A 14,748-nucleotide genomic window follows, 5' to 3' on the forward strand; every position below is an offset into this window, starting at 1 on the left:
TTATCTGTACCCACCATCAGTCACTTGAAAATGGGTATGATGGCATGGCTCATTAGAGCCCAAACTGAAAGCAATAGTGCCAGAATCAGTATGATTACTGCCAGTGTCATTACTCCGTGCACTGCAGATTGCTGATGATCTCCTCTTACAAACACACTGCCCCTGTTCCCATGTACACACCTGGATTTGTATCCAACAAGCTAGTGCAACAAGCACCCAAATTACTAAAAATAAAATAAAGAAATCCAAAATGTGAAGAACTCTGTGAGTGACTTGTGATTCCTTCACAGGAAAACCATTCCAGAACAGCCATCTCCCCATGAGAACCATTTCCATTATTTAATTTTCAGTTTTGTGAGGATGGAAATTTTCCTTACAGAGCAATATAAAAAAATAAGTATTCAAAACTAAGAATTATCTATTAAATTGGGAGGAGCTGCTGACTCCCTCAAAGGAAGAGAGGTCCTGCAGAGAGACTTTTTCAAATCAGAGGGCTGGGTAATCACCAGCTGTATGAAGTTTAACACAGACAAGTGCCAAATTCTGCACCTGGGGTAGGGCAGCGCTGGATGTACAGACTGGGGAATGAAATTCCGGAAAGCAGTGCTGCAGAAAGGGACCTGGGGGTCCTGGTTGAGGGTAAGTTGAGTTTGAGCCAGCAGTGCCCTGGCAGCCAGGAGGGCCAGCTCTGTCCTGGGGGGGTGTCAGGCACAGCATGGCCAGCTGGGCAAGGGAGGGGATTGTCCTGTTCTGCTCTGAGCTGGGGCAGCCTCACCTCCAGTGCTGGGGGCAGTTCTGGGTGCCACAATATAAGCAGGATACAAAGCTATTAGTTAGAGAGTGTCCAAAGTAGAACAACAAATATGGCAAAAGGCCTTGAGGGGAGGCCATGTGAGGAGTGGCTGAAGTCTGCTCAGCCTGGAGAAGAGGAGACTGAGGGGAGACCTCACTGCAACTTCCTCATGAGGGGAAGAGGAGGTGCAGACACTGATCTCTGCTCTCTGGTAGCCAGTGACAGGACCTGAGGGAATGAGGATGACCTGAAGCTGTGTCAGGGGAGATTTGTTATATACCTCAAAAGGTTTCTCAGCCAGAGGGTGTTTGAGCACTGGAACAGGCTCCCCAGGGAAGCTGCTGCTGGTCACAGCAATAGCCTGACAGAGTTCAAGAAGTGTTTGGACAACACTGTCAGATGACTCTTGGGGGTATCCAGTGCAGAGCCAGATGCAGGCCTTCTGTGTCCCTTTCAACTGAGGATATTCTATGATTATATGATCTCTGAAAGATTAATCACTATATATGACTTAACATCCAAGATTTAGCTCTCCAACATTTTCTGACTTTTATGATCTAGGAATAGCACAGCCTGATCACTAACAGGTGATTTGTGCTAACTATTCATGATACTGAGTTAAATGAATTAATAGGAGTGTAAGTCAGGAGAAAATCTGATACCCTTTACCTGGTTCTTAATATTCACAGCAATGCAGAAAGTGTTAATTTACAGATGTAGAAGAGAAATAAGGATGCTCTCCTTTTGCTGTATCACTAATGCAGTGCATGTACTCCTGGCAATACCTGCCCAGCTGCACAGTCCCCTACCCTGCATCTGTAGACATCCCCTTGCAGGTGGTAAGCATTCAAAAAATGCCCAGAGATAAAAAATTTATGCGTTCACACTTCCAGTTCACAGTTTCTAATATACATCTCTGGACTGGTGCCTCTCGTTAACTCATACATATTCTTACCTAGAATAAATAGCAAGAAATACATTCCATATTCCTGAAAATAAATGAATGGAGAACTGTGAACTCTGCATTATATTTACTTATAAGTAAACATGGGTTTATAAATCTGGCCTCCTGCTCCTGTCTCGCCCCAAGGCTCCTACTGTGCCTTTTGCTGATTTACAGATAAAATTCCTCCATGCAGAATTTTGTATTGGTTTGTGTCTCTGCAACTGAGTTTTTTATTATAAAGAGTTTTTTCTCATCTGGATGAGTATTACTTGATAATAACATTTTCTACATATATGCCCCATACTGTATGAAGCATGCCTGAATTGTATTGTGACCTTTATTACACTGAAGCACTGTAATATGGTGTGGCCATAACTAGAGAGATGGACACAGGCTGGTGCTGGAGTCCTCACAGCTATAAACAACTCACTGGTGTTCAGCTAAAGAAATGCGGATCTGGGCTGGGCAAAACTACTTTTAGGGGTAACAAGGAGAATAAAGAAATATCTCACATAAGACACAACCTGTAAACCCTTTCTGTAACCTGGAGCTTCAGATCAAGGAGGAAACAGCAAGATCTAAATGTATTATCAAATAGAAAAAAGCCCCAAGCAGCTCCTAGCATAAGAAAAAAGAAACCATCACAATGAAGATCATAGCTGTCCCAGCAAAGGACTCCAGATGCCAATGACACACCATACGCTCTCACTGAAACTGCCCATTTCAAGACCCACAGGAACAGAGGGAGGGTGGATGAAACATCAGGAAAAGCAGTAGAAACTAAGAAGTGTGTGCATAAGAATTTAGAAATAATTACTATTATTATTACTACTGCTACTACTTCTCCTACTACTACTACTGAAACTTCTTTCTGCACAAAAGAATTCTTTTCTGTAATGATTAGATCTCAACCAATAATGACTTATGGATTACCCTGTTTAACACTAATAATAAAATCTTTTCTTTATATATAAAGAGCCTTTGTCACCCATAAATAACATTTTGAATGTAACACCTTCACATAATGTTTATACAGTCTGTTCTTTAGGAACACTCCCATGAAATGACAGAAATAAAATAATTTTTAAAAGATACCAACAAATAATAAAATGTATTTGAAATAAATTTTAAGATAAGGAAACTAAAATAAAGAGTTAAACCTACTGACTTGCATGGAAGTCACTACGGATGCAGCAGTTAGGAAAATGAAGCTTTAAGTTAGGGATTAAATAGCCTTTGGATCTTCATTTGACTCACAGCTTTGGTAAGTGTGAGTGTCAACTGTCCTCAGAGAGACATTATCACCTGCAGAAACTTAGCTGTGGTATTATTACTGTGCCAAAGAAAAGTAGATTATTATAGTTTCAGGCTAGTGCCACTATCAGGCTGTCAAATCCAAACCAAACAAAATGGCCATTTTACCATCTAGATTCTAAGAAAATGTTGTCTAAAATCTTTTGAATCTGTTTGTTTGGTGTTTTTTCTTTACTGACAGCCAAAAGACAATTTCAGCAATATCCAGGAAACAATTTTCCTGAGAAATTCAAGATGCATTGTGGATATATTCCATCTCATTTGTTAACAGCTACAAGAATAGAGCAAATGTTCAAGCCCATAAATCCAAACACTTCCCATTGTGGAACACAGCTCAGGCCTGCATCATGTTTCCCTATGTGGTATTTTCTCTGTGGCTCTGGCATCAGTCTGTGTTCACCGCTGGGACATGAGTGCCATGTGTTATGTTCTTAAAGTTCTCAGCTCATAATTAGGCAGAGTCCACTTGATCAGCTTTAGTCCTTATTGCTGAGGTGCCTGTACTCTGCCATTTGTGGGATCTCATTAAGAGCTGGACCCCAACTACCGTACTTAGAATGAATTGCAGAATTTGAAAAATAAAGCCATACAAACATATTGTATATGTACCTTTCATAGTGCATGAACAGACTGTTTCTCCTTTACATCCATCAGCATCAGATTTCTAATATTCATCTGCTTCAGTGGGTGCCAGCCTGAGGGGGATGGGACTGTGGCATACCTCTACTCAGTGTGTGGAGATGAAGATAACCCAGAGCCAGCAGCTTAAATCAGCTCCACAGAGGTCTCTAACCTCAGCAGAAAGTTTTGTGGTGTGTGCAAATCAAATAAGGTTATTGCCTCATTTCACTCTAGTCATTGAGGAAAGGGCAGCCAGAGGATGAATTTAAGATCACTGAGGGCTTCATCCTGGTGTCGCAATGGGCAGAGAGCACCTCTGATTTCCATCAGCTACATCATTAAATGCAGAAGCACAGAAAAAACACGAGGAGATTGTGGTATTTTGATTCTCTTCCCTTTGGTTCTAGCTACCCAGGCCAAACAAGCACACACACTCTCTGCTGCAATGCCAGGTGTTAGTTTAAGACCCTACAGTGCAGATGGCAGCACCACTTTGGTTACCTCTTTAAGTAAAGATATTTTTAGCAGTGAGAACTGAGCATCAAAGCCAGACTTTCTGATATGGTCTGGCCATTTTCTGCCATTGTCTGATGAAAGAGAAGCATTTCCTGGGCATCCTTGTCCTGATCTCAAGCCAGGACACACAGCTGCCCAGGAGCATATTGGCAATGTGTGCTGGCTTGGTACAGGACTGGTCCTTGTTTTTTTTATTGCAGGTTCTGGGCCATGTCCCCCGAGGCCAGAGGATGAGCAGGTGCTGGCAGGATCAAGTCAGGATCATTAGCTGTCTCAGAGCCCTCAGCAAACCACATCCCATGCATCATGCACACACAACCCCACATGCCTCTGCCACAAGCCTCTCTTCACCCAGGGAAAAATGCCACAAAGAAGGTAGGACCATGATTAGAAAACACTAACAACTAATGGTGAAAAAATGTGCCATGGTTTTATCTCTCTCCCTGTTTGAAGTTAGCGATTGGTATGTTCAGTAAATTAAGAATAATATAAACACTGTTCAGATATAATGGGGAAAGAGGAATAAAGCACACTGAATATTTCTGCCTTAAGTAGCAATGACATATGCTATATTTAAAACTATGTACTTTATATATATATATACTATATACTTTATATATATATATGCTATATTTAAAACATTTGTACTTTAAATGTCTCAAAATCATAAATAAAAACAGTGCAGGAACTGAGAAAAGGCATATATTAATGTTTATATGTGTTTTAGAAACTGACTATAACATTTTTTATTTATTTATCATAAACTTTTTGAGGTGAAGACTGTTTTCAGACATCTTTGCATCTTAGAGCATGATGGACACAGACATCGTGAGGAAATTTCAGGAGATGCAATTGTTTTGTATTTTTGCATGTGTTTGAAGTAAGAAATGAACAGCCAGAATTCAGAGACAAAGGCCCAGCTCCTCTGTGGTTATGTCTAACTTCATTGCAGTGCTGCAACTTGCAGTGATGTCTACAGCTGAGATCTCTGTGAGCTGCTGAAATGCAAACATATTTATAATATCTCATTGAAACACAGGTAAGAAAGAAAGTGAGAAGCCATGACTAGAAATCACTTTCATGCTTGTGAGATCAAACTTACTGCTCACCTTCTGGCCTTCTGTTCTTTGACAAATAGAGGAAGAAAGTTTGATAGGCACAGCTGGTTTTAGTCCCTTTTAAACAAAAAATTACATCTACTCTTAACATTATCACCTGTACACCTGAATGGCTTCAGTGGGGTTACTTAGCTTAGTGAAAGATGACATGGTATTCTTCAGAAGACCTCCTTCATGTTGGTACTATCAGTGCTAATCTCTTCATAGTTTTCAGGTCCAGAAAATTTTACCTGATCTGGTCATCTGTTTTTGCTTCACCTGTCTGGATTGTTACTGACAATAATGATAACAAAACCTCACCGGGAACTGTGGCACCAAGTCCCTTACTGAAGACACTGCTTCACCTTTTGTCACTCAGTGTTGATTTAAAGAAATTAAAATATGGAGAAACCACTGCAGTGGTGGAATAACTGCTTTGGTTGAGATCCAAGCTACAGAGACAGAAGACTGAAGACAACTCCCAGGACCAGACATAGGTATACAAAGGCTATCCCTGCACTATATCACAATGTATGGTACGAATATATACACAGCTGTGCTGTTTCTCCATCATTTTTGTGCTCTTCTCTCCTCAGTCTTTGCTTAGCTTCTTCAAGCTCCTGGCCCTTCTCTAGAAAGGCTTCTGCAAATCTTGCCTTTTTTCTCTCCTTTGAGAAAATGATAAGAAGACAGCAGTAACGCCCTCTTTGAGAGAGCAGCAATGCATGTTTGGTCTTGAATGAAATCTTCCATTAAAAAATTCATTACAGAATCCTTTGGTCTGTTATCTATTTCTGCTTATAGAAATAGGACACAAAGGACCCAAACAGGCCCTTTGCATTCTGCACTCTTCAATCTACATATTAACACAATTTGAGCGTAGACAAAGCTGTGTATGCACATGCCCTGAAAACAGTACCATTCATTACTGAACTAGTTTCTGAACTGGTATTTAGCCTTCCCACAGGAAGCTCAAAGTAATCTCAGTATGTCAGTCCACCTAAAATAAGGAATGCTTGCATTTCACTGGAAGTCCCATATCTACGCCTGGTTCATGACAAGTGGCATCTCCCTCTCTTCCCCCATGACTATGGCTTGGGTATCATCACATATTCACTCCTCAGAACCTTGCAGTGCCTTGATACTGCAGATCTGTTTTGCATAACATGTCACAGATATGAGGATTCCTACCAAACCCCACAGCTAAAATGTTCATCAAGGCTCTCATCATCTGCTCTTCAGTTACATTGGCACCTTTCCCTCTGGCCTTCATGGGTTTTGTTCTCCACTGATACAGAATTGCTGCTGCAAAGACCATTCTCCTAGTCTATTTTTCTGACCATGACATTCTTCTCTTTCATCCAATAAAGCACAGTCCACTTCCTTTCATTCAAATTCTTTTACATCTTTCAATACCCTATGTACAGACTGTCTATATGATAGCTGCTCCTTCAATCAGTCTGTAAGTTCAGGCTATAATTTTTTCTCTATTTAGAGATTTTTTTCTCCTAAGCAGGTCTCTATGAGCTGAAGAGCTTTTCCTGTCTCATTCTTCTTTATAATTCTATTTTGTATGACAAAACATTAGGATGTCATGAATTAGGTACCCTGGCTTACCTGGCATCCTGACCAATAAAGTTGCTATTGCTTGTACTCATCTGTCTAACCAGTTATAACTCTGGGATTTTGTTTAGCATTGAAATTCTCTAGGACTGGAGTTGTAGTAGTTCTGGCTGTCTTTAAGCATCATCTAGCACAACACTGCTCTGGTCCTTAGTGATCATTGCTAGTTTCTTGAAAGGACAAATACTGCTTGTAGTGTAAAGAGTGAATGGCTATCTATTAATTTTCTTACATTAGGAACAAATTGTTTGAAAGCAAGCCAGCCCACAAGAAAGGACAGACACTAGAAGGTCTCAAATCTTGAGATGTGCAGTGACCAGGAACAACAGTGGTCACCATTTCCTGCTGAGGGCAAGGACTGTTCTGTCCTACAGCTACCCTTTAAGTACTTATTAGTGTCAAACAGGAGCAAGGTGAAACCCCTTTATCCATTCCTGAGGAGTGGAAGGCCACATAAAGCACAGCCCCTGTGCTCTTACTCCCAGGATGTCCTGGGAGCAAAGCCACCAGTTTTTCCATCAGGCAAATGTGAGGTCTCATACAACCAAAATGACACTCTGAGGTTCTTCTTCATCATAAATCACTATCACCTGTTGAATAGCTATTCACAACTGCTGACAATGCTGATTAGGAAAAAGATACTCAAAAGTAAATGTTGTGTGATTTTCTTTCAGCGTCTCCATTTTCTGTAAGCTTTTACTGTCTCACTCATGCACTCATGTCTGACCTCAGTTGAGTTTATTAGCTGTCAGATAATCCATCTGCATGAGAAACACCAGTGAAAACTTTTCCCATTAATTCCCGAGTTTGTTAACCCGCTAAATAAAATGTTGATGTTACAATATTGTGTATCTGTAAAAGACAAAGAAATCAGCTCCAGTAAAGCAACTGTGTCTTGTTCTGTACTTGAAACTTCCCTAAACCACCAGCCAGTTGTAATGGTTTTTCTAACTACCTCAGTGACACACTTTATGAAAGTCATTTCTGTGGTGAATAGGAGAAATGAACATTCACTAATAATACACAATACTTATATTTACACATTTACTGAGACTACATCCTACTGTCAAGGGAAATCATGATAGAAGAGTCAGTCCTTCTGGTACCCTAGAAAACCAAATATCTGACTATGATGTGGAAAATAAAAATAAATTTTAAATATATTGCTGTATAATCATCTTCAACAATATCAGAACATTGCAGAAGTTCATGCAATGAAACACCTACCACTGCATTGTAGGAAATATACCCACACTGCAGCTGAACAGTAAAATGGTATCTGGGACATTTCAGGGTTTATAAACACTGCTAATGGCATTTATACCTATTTGAGAACAGCAAGCTCTGCTTAGGGTTCTAAAGTAATTTTACATTATGAAAACTGTCTCCAGCTAACTTCAGCTGTATTAAAATGTATATTGTTCCTCATCTTTCCAAATATCCACGTACATGAATTTCCTTGTTACCTGATATTTAAATTTTAATGGCATTTTTCAGTATTACCTAAACCTGAGAAGAGATATTTGCTGTAGAATACCTGAGCAGGTATTTCCTCACTATAAGCTTTGCTGTTAGTGAGGTGTTATAAAAATAAAGAGCATCTGCAGCAAGGGGATTACTGTGTGTTGCTCACTGTAGGTGCAAAGTAAATCAGCTGCATCAATATTAGAAATGGATGACTGAGGAGTCACTCTGTTCTGGACAAAATTACTTCAGATTAGATGTGCTCTGAACAGCTTTACCATCACCTGTTCTGAGTCCCCAGAATATCTGTCTGGTTCCAAAGAAAACTATAAGTTGCCCTTGGGTATTTAGTGTGATATGAAGTGGCAGATTTGGACCAATAGTTTCAGTTTGAAACTTTCATCCAGCTTGTTTTGGTTTAGCTATAACTAAACAAAATAGCATGCACAGAGTTAATCTTGCTGCAATTAAAGTAGTGAAACAGTAATATTAAATTTCCATTAAAAAACCCCCAGTATTACATGATGCATTTGACTGATATTGAAAAGATAATAGAGCTGAAGATGACATAAAGTAAAAACACTGAATGTATATGGAACACAGAGAGAAGTCTCATGAATTTAAATGTGGGGTTTGCAAACAAGTCAATGCGAATTCCCCTTTCCTTAAAAAAAGGTAATAGCTCTTTCCAAAATTATTTTCCTCTTCATAACTTGTGCTAATTAATGTATCAGTTCTAATATACATGGAAAGATAAAGGATACTGTATGCAAATGTGGTAAGAAGAAAGGCTGATTGCAAAACATGGATATCTGCACTTATTTTTGTTTTAGGGACAAGAGTAATATGGAATATACTTGGTCTCCCCAGCTCCCTCTGCTTTTTTTTTTTTTAAGCTGAAGCTGAAATATTTTCTGTGTCCTGAGTTTTAGCCTGCTAGTAGGATCTGCAGCAGCAGCATATTCTTTGCAAACAGAACTTCATTTCCTGAAGGCAACTTATCCCATTCCTGAGCCCCATCACCATGCTACCCCTCTGCCTCCAGTTTTATCCTCAGTGGCTGTGGTGTAGCCATTAGGCACATCTGTTCCAGGAGCTGAGGAAAATAAGGAAATAAGTCTCCCTATGTAATTACAGGTCTACTAGTTTTATTATTATTATTGGTAAATAAGATGCTACACAAAAGTAGCGTGTTGCTGGGATTATTATACTGTATCTTCCACTGAGTACACAGCATTGCATTAGTCATTCACTGCAGTTCAGTGACATGACATATCCTCTCATTAAAGAGTGTACATCACTTAATAGTTGCAGAATTATTTGCTTAAGCTGTCTCTTTCCTATCTGCCCTCCCCTCCCCAAAAATCCATTCATTTTCTGATCCCTTGAGGAAGTGATGCTAGTACTCTATGTTATACATACACCAATTACATCCCTTAGAGAATGAACAATATCATAACCCAAAAGGATAGTCTTCAATATGAACAAAAATTAGGGAAGATAACTCTTTTCTGCAGCCTCCTTTCTGACGCCCAGTGCAAAACTCACTTCCTGTGCATGAGGGGAAAAATGCCATTTCAGCTTTTTATACTAGAGCAATATATCTGCCTTTGCCAAGCACATGCAGAAAACATGAACTTCATCCTAAAAGGTTTTCAGTGTTTAGAAACCTCCTGGGAGAGCTTGTCAAAAACACAGTGAACCAAGTTCTAATTGCACAAACTCACCCTGGTCTTGGCAAACACAACTGTTTGGTCTGAATTTCAAAACTGTTCCCATCAAAATCCTTGGGAGCAGAGAGAATGTTATTAAGGCGTCTTTTTGAATCTCAAAGACAAAATCAGAGGCTGGTGGTATGCGATGAATTGTTCTCCTAGTGAGATTTGAATCCAATTATAGCGACTATGCTGACCATAAGGTAAAGCTGAATTAAAATTTAAAAAAGAAAAAAAAAAAGAAAAAAGAAAAATGAGACAGGGTGAGACAGGGTGAACAAGCTCAAAAGATGTGGAAATTCAGTGTAGGTAAGAAATCATATATACAGCTCTTGGCAGAAGCTTATCCAAACTAACAGACGCTTCTGAAGGATGTTCTCCTGCAACCCTTCTATTTAGTCTTTTGATCTGCAAGAAATTCCTTTCCCCCCTTGCTGCCGATGCTACTTTTGGAAGACAACTTGCTAACTTCCATTCAGAGAGAATTTTCTTTGAGGAAAATCATAAATACCTCATGAGCCACAATTTTTGGAGGGGAAGATGGTCTCTTGCTTCAGAAATTTTGCTCTTTCATCTACCCATATAACCCTGTATCTGTCTAATCTTTGCCACAAACAATAACACTTAAATTCTTTTCCCTTTACTGTCTTTTCTCCCACAAGTCCTTCTGCAACATCTACAAGTGATAGACTTAATTCATAAGCACATATTTTTAATTTTAGGAACTTTCCTGACCAAAATTTTGGGAAATGACACTACCTGTTCTCAGAGACACTCTTATGAGGGCATGAGGAGTAGACACAGGATCTTGTCTGCAGATAAATGAATGGCTTCCAAACTTCCAAACTGCAAAACTTTTAATTACTGCCATCAATGAATCAGGGGAGCTATGTTACAGCAGCTGAGTGATTATTCTGTCAGTCTGATTAATAGACCAGGTGGAGTTTTAAAGCAAGATTCTGCATGTGTATATGCATGCAGACAAGAGGTAGACATGTGTGTGTTTTGGGGGAAGCTGCAGTTTAACTAGTCAAAACCATATAGTGGACACAGTTATTGAAACCTTCTGAACAGGAAAGTATAGAATTCAAGCATTATTTTCAATAATTTAAAGAAATGCTAGATCAATTTTCTCATCAGAGGAGCTGTTTTAGAACAATTTACCAAGTCAAGATAATGAATGAGCTGTTCTTTCACAGCATTCCTCAAGGAGGAATTATCCCAAATGATATGGTTACTTAATACGAACATTTATAAAGGGACAGTCATTATGCGAATTATGTATTTTACATAATTTATTTCAACTTTCAGTTTATAGCAGCACTTTTATCTTTCTTTCATTCAGTGATAAAAAAAGCATCAATTATAATTCTTCTAAAATGTCTATAGAACAAATGTCTGCTACTGAAGTTGCTGTGCTCATTCAAACACATAATTATTCATCAGAGGGTCCCAGGCAATCTACATTTACCAAAATAATGAATAGATAGAAACTGCACACTTAAATGTAGCAGTTTGGTGCATGAGAAATGCATACAGAACATATTTAGGGTTTGAAGAAGTGCTACCTGCTATATGTTGACTTGGCTGGGTATTTCTGCTGTTAATTATGTAAATGCAATTAGGGCTCAGAGAACAATAGGCTTGCTGCCATGTTTTTAAAAGAAAATGGAGATCATTGCTTTGATGTCTCCTCAGACACAGTACATTTTTGTGAGGTTTCTCCAGTTTGCATGTACACAGCATGGCTTCAAGATATTCAAGCACGAAAGAAATATGAGCAAACCAGATTATAACAAGTGTTACTGCAATTTCAAAGAACCTATAATCAGAGTTGGAGAGTGACAATGCAGGGAAAAGATCCAGAACCACATGATGGGTTATTATTACAGAAATGTACTATTTAGAAATTAAAGACTACTGGGCTATTGGTCTGCATGAGCATGCCTGACAGCAGAGGTTGGCCAAATGGTCTGATCTGCCCAAAATGCAATTTCACTGGATTCTACAAGCAAAAATTCAAAAGCTGATCTACTAATAAAGTAACGTTTCTCATGTACTACAGCAAAGACCCTGCTAGACATTGCAGATGCTGAAAAGAGCTGAAAGCTCCAGTTCATAGTCTTTCTACTTCAAATCTCATTCACAAATGGCAGACTTCCCTGATCTAGGCTACAAAAACCGCTGACCAGAAAATAATTTTTTAAAAGTTTTTGCTCAAGTGATCCAAAGAAAATTAGAAGCTCCTATAAGAACATAGCACAGGGAGATACATAATGCTCATGGACACAAAATTCATTTTAACATTTCCCCATCTTGTATTCTTGACCAATATAAAGACAGATCAAAGTATTGACTACTCCTTAACAGTCACTTAGAATGACCCAGCCTTTTGTTAGGAACTCAGAATAAGAAGTAGTATTAGCATTTAAATGCTCCTTCCTAAGATATTAATACATTTTTTGCCTCTCATTCCCAATTCTCTTCTGAGATTTCCTGTAGTCAGCTGACAAACTTTTTGCTTTATATGCTGAGTCAAAATTCGAGGAAAGTAGCTCTCATTTAACTTTTGTAGCAGCCATTCAAGAAGCAAGCAGTACTATTTCCTTCTGATAAACATACTACTATTTTACATTGCCTCATGCCTAATCCTAAATACTTAATTGTTTCCTATGAACTCATACTAGATACATGGTAATCCTTTTGCTAATAAAGAGAGTGAAGCCCCATGAAACAGATTTTTTGACAGAAAGGAGAATAATGAGAGGCTTACTACTTAATTGTCACTAATGACAACATTCTACTTCCCTGAAAAAAGCACTGAAAGTGTTTGCTGATTTCCATGATATAAGAGCAATTGCCAATTATATAACTGATGTCTACTTTTATCTTTTTTATGATTCTGCGCAATGATTTCTACCAGAATATGCTACCTTTTTGGAACTAAGGAAAACTAAGTGCATGTTCTCATTCTAACTTTAATGTTACAGAAATCTATGATTTAGCCATAAAACACAGTAATAATTTCATTTAATTTTTGTAAACAACCTGAAGGCCCATCTAGCCTGTATGGTTCTCTGTATGGCTATAAGGACACAGTTCTTCTATCCCCAATGGAACTTGTCATTTAGCTATAGTTTTTTAAGATTCTCACCACTTTTCTGAATTTCCAGTACCAATCTGTGTCTTGTAAACAAAGAATACCATTAATTGATATAGTGGATAAAATGCATTTTCTGGATAATACTGTCCTGAAAGATTGCCTCTCACTGTCCCAGTGAGCAGTACTCTCCGAAGTGCACTTTGCAAGAAGAAACATCACAACTGTGTATATTTGCATTGGCACACACTGTAGAAATTTATTTACCAGATCTGTATAGGGAATAAAAACTTAATTTTCCTTTTCTTTTTCTTTTTGACAGTTCAAAGTTGCTTATACCTACACTATACAATAAGCACTATGTAAAGGAAAGGTGAGATTTTAATGCCTAGAAAAATTAATACAAAAATTGGGTTGAGAAAGGTTGCATGGAAGTGGCTACATAACAACTCCACTCAGACTCTGAGCATCACCAATATGAACTAGGCATTTTGTCTGCAAATCAATACAGTTGTGTCAAGCTGGAGCCACCATCTCAGAAAAGGCTAAAAATGGAGCCAGGATGCCGGAGCACAGTACTGTAGAGCTGGGGAAAATCTCACCTCTGTTAATCTGAAATTTGGCAGGTCAGACCCCTCCCACAGAGCAACAGAGTGAGAAAACTCAGTCCTTAGTCTAGTTTTATAAAAGCAACAGAAAGAAATGCAGGAAGTCATTGTAGTATGAAATGAGAGCGTTTTGGGGCTCATTATGCTATAAAAAATGTCAGTAGAGGAATTCACATACAAGGGCACCCAGCCACCACTGTGGCAGGTGCCATACAGAACTGGCAGAAATCACAGTGCTGCTGCTTATCCTGCAAGTGAGCTTGTGCACATACTGATCTCATTTGCTTATAACTTTTCCAAATATAACTGTTTGGGCTGAACACATGCCTGGTGTGTGTGCCTCAGGTTGTTTTTTTTCTTTTTGGCTCTATGTTTCTGGTTTAGGGTTTTGACATTTTCAACTAGCACCATTTAATCACTTCACAGAGTGAGACCAAACAGAGAATAAGTTGCTTTGCTCTATAGAGATATCTCAAATGGAGACATACACTTTAGCAAGGGAGTAACTGTGTCAGAGATGTGCCTCTTGCTTCCCTGTCCCAAACTGAAAAAGTTTAAGGTACCTTTGAAAAGTCAGTAATTTTCATACTTATAAGAATCTAGCCAAAGGTTCAGAAGCAAGCATCTTCCCAAACTGTGCATCACTCAGCATGCCAAAGTGTCCCTCAGCTCCTAGAGTATGAGGCTTTAGTGAAACTGCCAATCTCAGAAGAGAGACAGAGCATCCTCCCCATTTTTTGCTGCTGCTGCTCCTGCTGCTGCTGCTGGAAGAACTCTAAGCTGCTCTCAAATGGGGACTGAGCTGGCCCTGCACAGCAGCCAAGGGACAGAGAGCCAGCTTTTCTCTAATTACTAATCCCAAGTACTCTGTGTACTGGAGCTAGTCAAGTGAGCTTGAGCTAGGCATCTGGCCCTGGGGGAAGATGGAGGCAGAAGGGCACTTGGGTCTGG

At 39.1% G+C, this 14,748-nt stretch overlaps 1 protein-coding gene across 10 annotated transcripts in view; it reads right to left on the minus strand.

The window, feature by feature from the left end:
- TMEM117 (transmembrane protein 117) overlaps positions 1-14,748 on the minus strand; it is a 192,887-nt gene that overhangs the window by 9,880 nt on the left and 168,259 nt on the right. The gene's annotated exons all lie outside the window — the stretch shown is intronic.

This window comes from Cyanistes caeruleus, chromosome 4, assembly GCF_971803275.1.
Source record: "Cyanistes caeruleus chromosome 4, bCyaCae1.hap1.1, whole genome shotgun sequence".
In the NCBI taxonomy this organism is placed as follows: Eukaryota; Metazoa; Chordata; class Aves; order Passeriformes; family Paridae; genus Cyanistes; species Cyanistes caeruleus.